The 8,896-nt window shown below is 42.3% G+C and overlaps 1 pseudogene; it reads right to left on the bottom strand.

Annotated features, from left to right (window-relative positions):
- Positions 1–6,038: 6,038 nt before the first annotated feature.
- LOC125922055 (ferritin light chain-like) lies at positions 6,039–6,688 on the bottom strand (annotated as a pseudogene).
- Between the last annotated feature and the right edge of the window lie 2,208 nt (positions 6,689–8,896).

Below are 8,896 nucleotides of genomic sequence, written 5' to 3'. Positions count from 1 at the left end.
AGAGAGAGAGAGAGAGAGAGAGAGAGAGAACAAGTTGGGGAGGGGCAGAGAGAGAGGGAGACACAGAGACACAGAATCCAAAGCAGACTCCAGGCTCCAAGCTGTCAGCACAGAGCCCAATGTGTGGCTCGAACCCATGAACTGCGAGATCATGACCTGAGCTGAAGTTGGACACTAAACTGACTGAGCCACTCAGTCTCCCTGAAAACTTACATTTCTTTATGTTCTTTTATACTCCCTTATTTATAATATAGTTATCTTGAATATTTCCTCCACATTAATTAAGGTAGAAAGCATTTCAGATAGTGTTATACTTTTGCTTCAACTGCCAGACCTAATTTAGATGATTCATGATGAGAATATCTATTTAATTTACCCTTACTCTTTGCCATGTTCTTTCTTCCTTCTGGTGTTACAGTTTCCTTTGTTTTTGTGTCCTTTCTCTTTAGAGCATGATTTTCAGCCAGTTAAATTTTTTTTTTCAGTTTAAAATTTTGTTATTATTTTAGAGAGAGAGAGAGAGAGTGAGAGCATGAGCAGGGGAGAGGGGTAGAGGGAAAGAGAATTTTTTTTTAATTTGTTTTTTTAACAAATTTATTGTTAAGTTAGCTAACATACTATACAATGTGCTCTTGGTCTTGGGGGTAGATACCTGTGATTTATCACTTGCATACAACACCCAGTGCTCATCCCAAGAAGTGCCCTCCTCAGTGCCTGTCACCATCCCCCCCCCAAACTGCCCCCATCAACCCTAAGTTTGTTCTGTGTATTTAAGGGTCTCCTATGGTTTGCTTCCTTCTCTGTTTGAAACTATTTTTACCCCTTCCCTTCCCCCATGGTCTTCTGTTAAGTTTCTCAATTCCACTTATGAGTGAAAACATGATATCTGTCTTTGACTGACTTATTTCACTTAGCATAATACCTTCCAGTTCCATCCATGTTGTTGCACATGGCAGGATTTCATTGGAAAGAAAGAGAATCTTAAGCAGGCTCCATGCTCAGCGTGGGGCTTGATCCCATGACCCTGGGATCATGACCTGAGCCAAAATCAAGAATCTGATGCTCAACTGACTGAACCACCCAGGTGCCCCTCAGCCAATTTTATAAAGGGTAGTTCTGTTGGTGACAAATTCTCTTAATTTCCCTTCATTTGAAAATGTCTTGATTTCTTCTTTATTTCTGAATGATATTTTTTGCTGGACAGGGATTTGGATTGACAATTCTTTTCTTTCAACCATTGGAAAGGCAGTGCTACCTTGTTCTTACCTCCATGATTTCTGACAAGAAATCACTGTCATTCATAGTGATCCCTCCCACAGGTAGGTGCCATCTCTCAGCTGATGCTTTGAGATTTCTTCTTTTTTTTTAATTTTCAGAAATTTTGCCATGATGTATCTTGGTGGGGATTTCTTTGAGTTTATCACTTTTGGTTTTTCTCTGCTCTTGAATCTACAGGTTTATGTGTTTTGCCAAATTTGGGCAGTTTTCAGCCATTATTTCTTTGAGTACTTTTTCAGCCCTCCCCTCCTCCTTTGTTCAACTCTGATGGCACACGTGCTAGAGCTTTTATTATAGTTCCCTAAGTCCCTGAGGTTCTGCTCCCCCCCTCCCCCCTTTTTTTCCCCAATCTATTTTCTCTCTGCTGTTTAGATTGGGTAATTTCTCTTGTTCTATCTTCCAGTTCATTGATGCTTGGTTTTTTCACTCCCTTGTTGTTGAGTCCATCCATGGAATTTATTGCAGTAATGTATTATATTTTCTTGTTCTAAAATTTTTTATTTTTCTTTATTTTTTGTTTCTTTGCTGAGACTTTCTATTTTTTTATTTGTTTCATGTGTTTTGGTAATTGTTCACTGAAGCATTTTTTTTTTTTTGCTGGTTCCTTTAAAATCTATGCAGGCAATTCATTTTCCCCCCTACAAACTTAAAAAATACTTAGATTCAAGTTAGCTAACATATGGTGTAGTATTGGTTTCAGGAGTAGAATATAGTGATTCATCACTTACATATAACACCCTGTGCTCATCCCAACAAGTGCCTTCCTTAATGTCTTCACCCATCTAGCCCACCCCCTCACCAACCTCCCCTCCAGCAACCCTCAGTTTGTTCTCTATGTTTAAGAGTCTCTTACTGTTTAAGAGTCTCTTACAGGGGTGCCGCATGGCTCAGTTGCTTAAGCATCCAACTCTTGATTTTGGTGCAGGTCCCATTCTCACGGTTCATGAGTTCAAGTCCTGCATGCAGCTCTGTGCTGGCAGCATGGAGCCTCCTTGGGATTCTCTCTCTCCCTCTCTCTGCCCCTTCACAGATAGCACACTCTCTCAAAATAAATAAACATTTTTTAAAAAGAGTCTCTTACGGTTTGCCTCTTTTTATCTTATTTTATTTTTCCTTCCATTCCCCTATGTTCATCTGTTTTGTTTTAAATTCCTCATAGGAGTAAAATCATATTACATTTGTCTTTCTCTGATTGACTTATTTGCTTAGCATAATATATTCTAGTTCCATCCATGTTGTTGCAGTGGCAAGATTTCATTCTTTTTGATTGCTGAATAATATTTCACTATATACATATATATATATATATATATATATATATATATATATGCATGCCACATCCTCTTTATCCATTCAGCAGTTTATGGACATTTGGACAATGTATTCAGCATTTTTGTATCCTTTGGATAAATACCCAGTAGTTCTTTGCAGGTGACTCTAACATGTCTGTCACCTTGTGTTGGCATCTATTGATTATCTTTTTTCATTCATGTTGGGCTCTCCTTGGTTCTTGGTATGACAATTTATTTTCAACTGAAACTTGGATATTTGGGGTATTATGTTATGAGACTCTGGATCTTAATTTAGATCTTCTATTTTAGCTGGCTTCTCCTGACACTGCTCTAGCAGGGGAAGTGGGAAAACTGCCTTGTTACAGCCAGGTGGGTGTAGAGGTCTAGGTTCCACACTTGGCCACCATTGACACTGAGGAAGAGGTTCTTGCTGTCAGGGCAAGGATGAGAGTTCTGGCTCCCCTCAAAGCCTCTACTAATACCTCTGGCTGAGTGGGGTTGGAGTGGCTTGTCACTGCTCCCCATCTGGTCTCCACTGACACTGCTGGGTCTTGGGTCTTGTTAGTGCCCACTGGAGCAAAAGTCCTGGCTCCCTACTTGGTATTCTGTGACTGCACCCTGGCGGAGGGTTTGTACTGCCTGGAGACGGTGAAAGTCTTGTTCTTTGCTCATATGATTGACTATGGGTCACAGTATTTTCTGTGGTGTTTGGGTGGAGTACAGAAATCATATCTAAAGGTTTTCTGTTGGGGAGCCTGGGTGGCTCAGCCGGTTAAGCGTCCGACTTCGGCTCAGGTCATGATCTCGAGGTCCGTGAGTTCGAGCCCCACATCGGGCTCTGTGCTGACAGCTCAGAGCCTGGAGCCTGCTTCAGATTCTGTGTCTCCCTCTCTCTCTGACCCTCCCCTATTCATGCTCTGTCTCTCTCTGTCTCAAAAATAAATAATCATTAAAAAAATTAAAAAAAAAAAAAAAGGTTTTCTGTTTTGCTAGGTGGTCCCCCTTCTGGTTACTTGATTAGAGAGAGCCAGTTTTTATTGGACCTCTCTTAGTCGTGCTCATTGGTGTTTTCAGTTGGCTTCTTCAGCTCCAAGTCTGGGATACATTAAACAAACAAACAAACAAACAAAAACAATAAAACCCAACCCAACCAACAACCAAACAAAACAGGTAACTCAGTGCTGTGTTATCCCTTGGGGTCTAATGTTTCTAGTTGTTCTGTCTTATTCTCTCCACTTCAGCCTTTTTAAAAATGTGTGTCTTATACATAATGTTTAGGGCTTTCAGTTGTACTTAGTAAAAGAATAAGGGGAAAAGTCAACGTTTTCCTGGGGGTAGAATTCTTTTTTTAAAATGGAAAAAATATATGCCTTGCCATGAATAGATAAGCAAGACCTCCTAAATAATGTAAAAATAAAATAATGCTGTTCCATCTAGGTACTATTACTGGGAAAGTACCCAGCTGAGCCCTAGTTTCTGCTTACAAGAATAGATGTTTATGGCATTATGGACTTCACAGAACCACACTGGGGGATTATCCTGGATATTAACAAGACCCCCTACATCACATCCTGAGGATCCCACACTTTGGGAAGTGCCATTTTATGTAACTGGTCCCTTTCACAATAGAAGCATAGGGAGAATTTTAAAAAGTATTTTTAATGTTATGGAGCATCATACATACCCACGAATAATAAAAGGACACCCATGAGCCCACCACTGGTGAGAGAAACAGAACGTTACCAATATTGGGAACACCCTGCTCGCCCCTCCCAATCACATCCTATTTTTTGCTTTTTGTTTTCACCCCCTGCCCCCACAGTTTTGATATTTAGGCTTTATCATTCTTTAATACATGTGTGTGTATTGTTAATAAAATAGTTTCATTTTAATTATTTTAAACTTTATATAAATGGTATCATACTATGTGTATTCTTCTACAATTTACATGTTTTATCTGACATTATGTCTTGAAATTCACCCATGTTAATGCATGCATTAGTTTCCATTGATGAATGCAGTATCCCATCATATGGCTATTACAGAATTTGCTTGCCTTGTTGGTGTCTCAAGGATTTTGCAGCCACCACAATATCTGTAAATATCTCACAATATATCTGTGCAATCATTTATCTTCTTTTGTGTATCTAGGAAGAGTAGTGTGCACTTGTTCAACTTCACCGATAATTATTTTGCAAATTTGAATTCTTTTCCAAATTTATAACAATGTAAACTCTCACCAGTAGAGTCTAATATATTCCACCCCTTTGGGTTCATCCTCTTTTCATCTCTCTGTACTTCCTCGACCTGGGCAGTGGAATTACTGGATCATAGGGTAGATCTATTTTTAATTTTTTTGAGGAATCTCCACACTGTTTTCCACAGTGGCTGCACTGGTTTGCATTCCCAGCTGCTGTTGGAAATCATAAACAGAAAACCCAACTCTGTTTACCAACAAGGGTTTCCTTTTCTCCATATCCTGGCCAACATCCTTATTTCTTGTCTTTTTGATTCTAGCCATTCTGACTGACGTGAGGTGGTATCTAGTTGTGGTTTTGATTTGCATTTCCCTGATGACGAGTGACGTTGATCATCTTTTCATGTGTCTGTTAGTCATCTGTATGTCTTCTTTGGAGAAAAGTCTGTCCAGGTCCTCTGCCCATTTCTAAATTGGATTTTTTTTGGTGGTGAATTGTATGGAGTTCTTTATATATTTTGGATATTAACCTCTTATTGGCGATATCATTTGCAACTATCTTCTTCCATTCAGTAGGTTGCCTTTTGTTGATAGTTTTTTCTTCTGTGCAAAAGCTTTTAATTTTGGTGTAGTCCCAATAGTTTGTTTTTATTTGTCTTTCCATTTCAAGTGGCATATTTTATGAATAAAGGTTACTAATTTTTAATGTATTTAAAAAGTATTTACCAATTCTTTCCTTTTTTTTTGTTTTTGCTTTTGCTCTTTATGTCTTGTTTAAGAAATTCTTTCCTATCCTGAGGTCATAAATATAATCTCTTATAGTTTTTTCTAAAATGCTGAAACTTTTGGGTTGCCTGGGCGGCTCAAGTGGTTACGTGTCCAACTTCAGCTCAGGTCATGATCTCGTGGTTCGTGAGTTCAAGCCCTGCTTCCGGCTCTGTGCTGACAGCTCTGAGCCTGGAGCCTGCTTTGGATTCAGTGTCTCCCTCTTTCTCTGTCCCTCCCCCCATATGTTAGTGCTCTCTTTCTCTCTCTCAAAAGTAAATGCCTAAAAAAATAAATAAAATGCTGAAACTTTTGCTTTTCCTAATGATCTGCTCCATTTAGACTTTATTAATTATCTGCTCCATAAGACTAAGACCCGATTTTATTATCTTCCATATGGATAACCAATCATTTTAGCTCCATTGCTGAATGACCTATGTGTCCACTATAGCTTTTTTTTTTTTTTCCCTGCAAAAAGCTTTATTGTTTTATTGCTTCCATTTGGTCTGTGACTTGGTAGAGCATTCCAGGGTGGTTAAAAAAATTGCCTGGTAGTTGCATAGAGAAGCTCAAGCAGAAGCCCTGGCACCAGAGGATTACCAGAGGGGCCCCTCAAAGGCGGTGGGGCTCCAGAGGCTGCTAGTCATGCTTGATGGTGAGGCTTTTGAAGGGATCCTTGCCCAACCCAGCCTGGGGCCAGCCAGCCTGCTAGAAGTGAGTCAGGTGGTCTCCATCCTCTTGATAAGTTTTACCTCCTCATTCAGGAAGTGGCTTTCCAGGAAGTCACAGAGACAGGGGTCTGCGTGGGCAGAATCCAGGGGATGCAGACCCAAAAGGGCCTGGTTCAGGTTCTTCTCCAGAGCCAGGGCAGCTTCCATGGTATCCAGGGTTTTACTCCACTCATCTTGAGACAGCTCATATGTCCTAGAAGAGGATGCAGCTGCCATGCTGGTTTTGCATCTTCCAGAGATGCTCAGTGTCTTTGGGCTTCTCCTCAGCCAACTTGCAGAAGTGGCCCATGCCCTCCAGAGCCATGTCTTCATAGTAGAAATAGAAGCCTAGAGAGAGATAGGTACTGGAGGGCCACAGATGCATGTTGGTGAGGTGGTTGACACCCCACCATGGGGGAATAATTCTGACAAACCTAGGAGCTCATGGTTTATTGGTAATAAGGAGCTAGCTCAAAGTAGGGTGCTGACTGGTCCTGAAGGCAGAGAGTGCTGAGAAGATGGCTCTGAAGGTTGCCACTGGAAAAAAGTTTGGAGGATGAGTGGAGACTGGAAGAAGGGGAGTTCCTGGGTCTGCTCCATCCAAATACTGTTGAAGCAGGAGTCAGATCTGTGAGACTTCCAGGTACACTAGAATAAACCAGTTCTATTCAGAACTGTAGTTCTGATCCCTTCTGGCATATGAGTTCCTGGATGTGTGGTCTATTTCTGGGCTCCTAATCTGTTCCTCTGCTCTGTGTGACTGCGCACCGATACCATAGTCTCTTCATTGTTGTGCTTTATGAAAGCCTTGACAGGCAATATGGCAACTATAGCCTTTTGTTCTTCTTTATGACTAGATATCTTGATTAATCTTGGTCCTTCATCTGCCTTATACATTTTAAAGATTTTTAAAGTTTATTTTTATTTATTTTGAGAGAGAGCTAAAGAGCAAGCAGGGGAGGGGCAGAGACAGAGAGAGACAGAGAAAGAGAGAATCCCAAGCAGGCTCGGTGGTGTCAACGCAGAGCCCAATGTGGGCCTTGAAGTCACAGACCATGAGATCATGACCTGAGCCGAAGTCAAGAGTCAGATGCTTAACCAACTGAGCCACCGAGGCACCCCTGCCTTATATATTTTTGCATCAATTTTTCAAGTTTTATGAGAAACCTGGCAAGTTTGACTGGAATTGCACTGAGTCCTTAGGCCAACTATAAATACCAATACTTTGTGATATTGGGTTTTCCAGTCAGAGCTGGGTGAGAGCTGCCCTGGACTTTCGTAGGCCTTCATGCTTAGAGTTGGGTCTGTCTAGACTCCAGCCCCTGTGTTACTGTGTTTCCTGTGGCCACCTGTGGGCCTAGCTCAGCTGCAGGAATCAGAGATCATTAGATGGCAAAGACAGAGAACCCACCAAGCCTTCAGAAGATTCATGAATTGCCTATGTACCGAAAGCCTCTCCACCCATGGTACAGTCACCTCTCCTCTGCTGAGTAGCAACTCGGGAATGAGAGATGATCCCAGGTCCAGTGCTGTGCTCTGGGCCTCCCAAATCTACCTGGGAAATCCCAGAAACCCCAGGCATCCCCATCCTCCCTGTGTTCTTCTTCCATGATTAGTTCACACAAAGGCACATGATTCATCTTAGGTTAGTAAAAGTTATTGCTGGGAACTTCTGGGGAAATTTTACCTGTTCTTGAAAGAGAGGCACAGAAAGGAAGGACAGACTCCTGTGTGGCACACTGTGGCTGTGGTTTGGGCTCTGGAACTGCCACATGTCCAGAGTGAAGCAAACACACTACACAGGGAAACACCAAGAACCAGAGAGAAACATCAGCAACACTGGAGTATCCCAAAGACTCTCTTCTGCACTGGGCTTCTATCTGGGGAGCAACCCCTGATCTGTTTAAATCAGACAGAATTGGACTTTCTGTTTATGCCTTCAATAGCATCTTCTCTGATAATCCCTGAAGAGAACCCTAAATTCCCTCTAGGAAACTCCCTACCCCACTGTCAACCCATGTGCTTGGCAGGACCCCTCCCCCAGCTCCAAGAGTGGTTTCCATGACCTTGGCTAATGAGGGGGCATATTCCTGATCCGTGAAGGTCTTGGACGGGAACCTATTGCAGCCCCTCCCTGTCTGAACTTACAAACTCTGCAGCAGTGGAGGCCCCTCTGGTCATTTTTATGCCAGAGTCTCTGGGCCTTCCCTTGAGTTGTAATGGAAGAAGCTCCCTTGGTTCCTTGAGCTGGTTGGAGCCCTGTACCCTAGAGGGTAGTGTGTGCCACACCCCACAAAAGAGTGAACCAGTATAGCCAGCCCCTCTGGCCACTCCTGACTACTTGTTTATTACCATTCATTAAGCACCCACTGTGTGCCTGGTTCTGGGTGACAGTGGTGAACAAGTCCAATGGCGGTTGTACTTGATGATGTTTCGTCCATTCAGCTCCTGAACAATGAGTTCTGTGGTTGAAGCCTCACAAGTCAGTGGAAGTGCTACTGTGAGTCTTGACCGTTCTGAGTCCTTTATGGCAGGATAAGTAGTGGCCGCCAGTGTTTCTGTTTGCTCTGCTGGGAGACTGAGGTCCATGCACTCTGTGCCTCAAAGGTGCACCACTGTCTGGATCTTCCATCTACAGCGTCCCCATGCCTTCC

This window comes from Panthera uncia, chromosome C2 (genome assembly GCF_023721935.1).
Source record: "Panthera uncia isolate 11264 chromosome C2, Puncia_PCG_1.0, whole genome shotgun sequence".
Lineage (NCBI taxonomy): Eukaryota > Metazoa > Chordata > Mammalia > Carnivora > Felidae > Panthera > Panthera uncia.
This window is presented reverse-complemented; position numbering and strand designations above follow the sequence as displayed.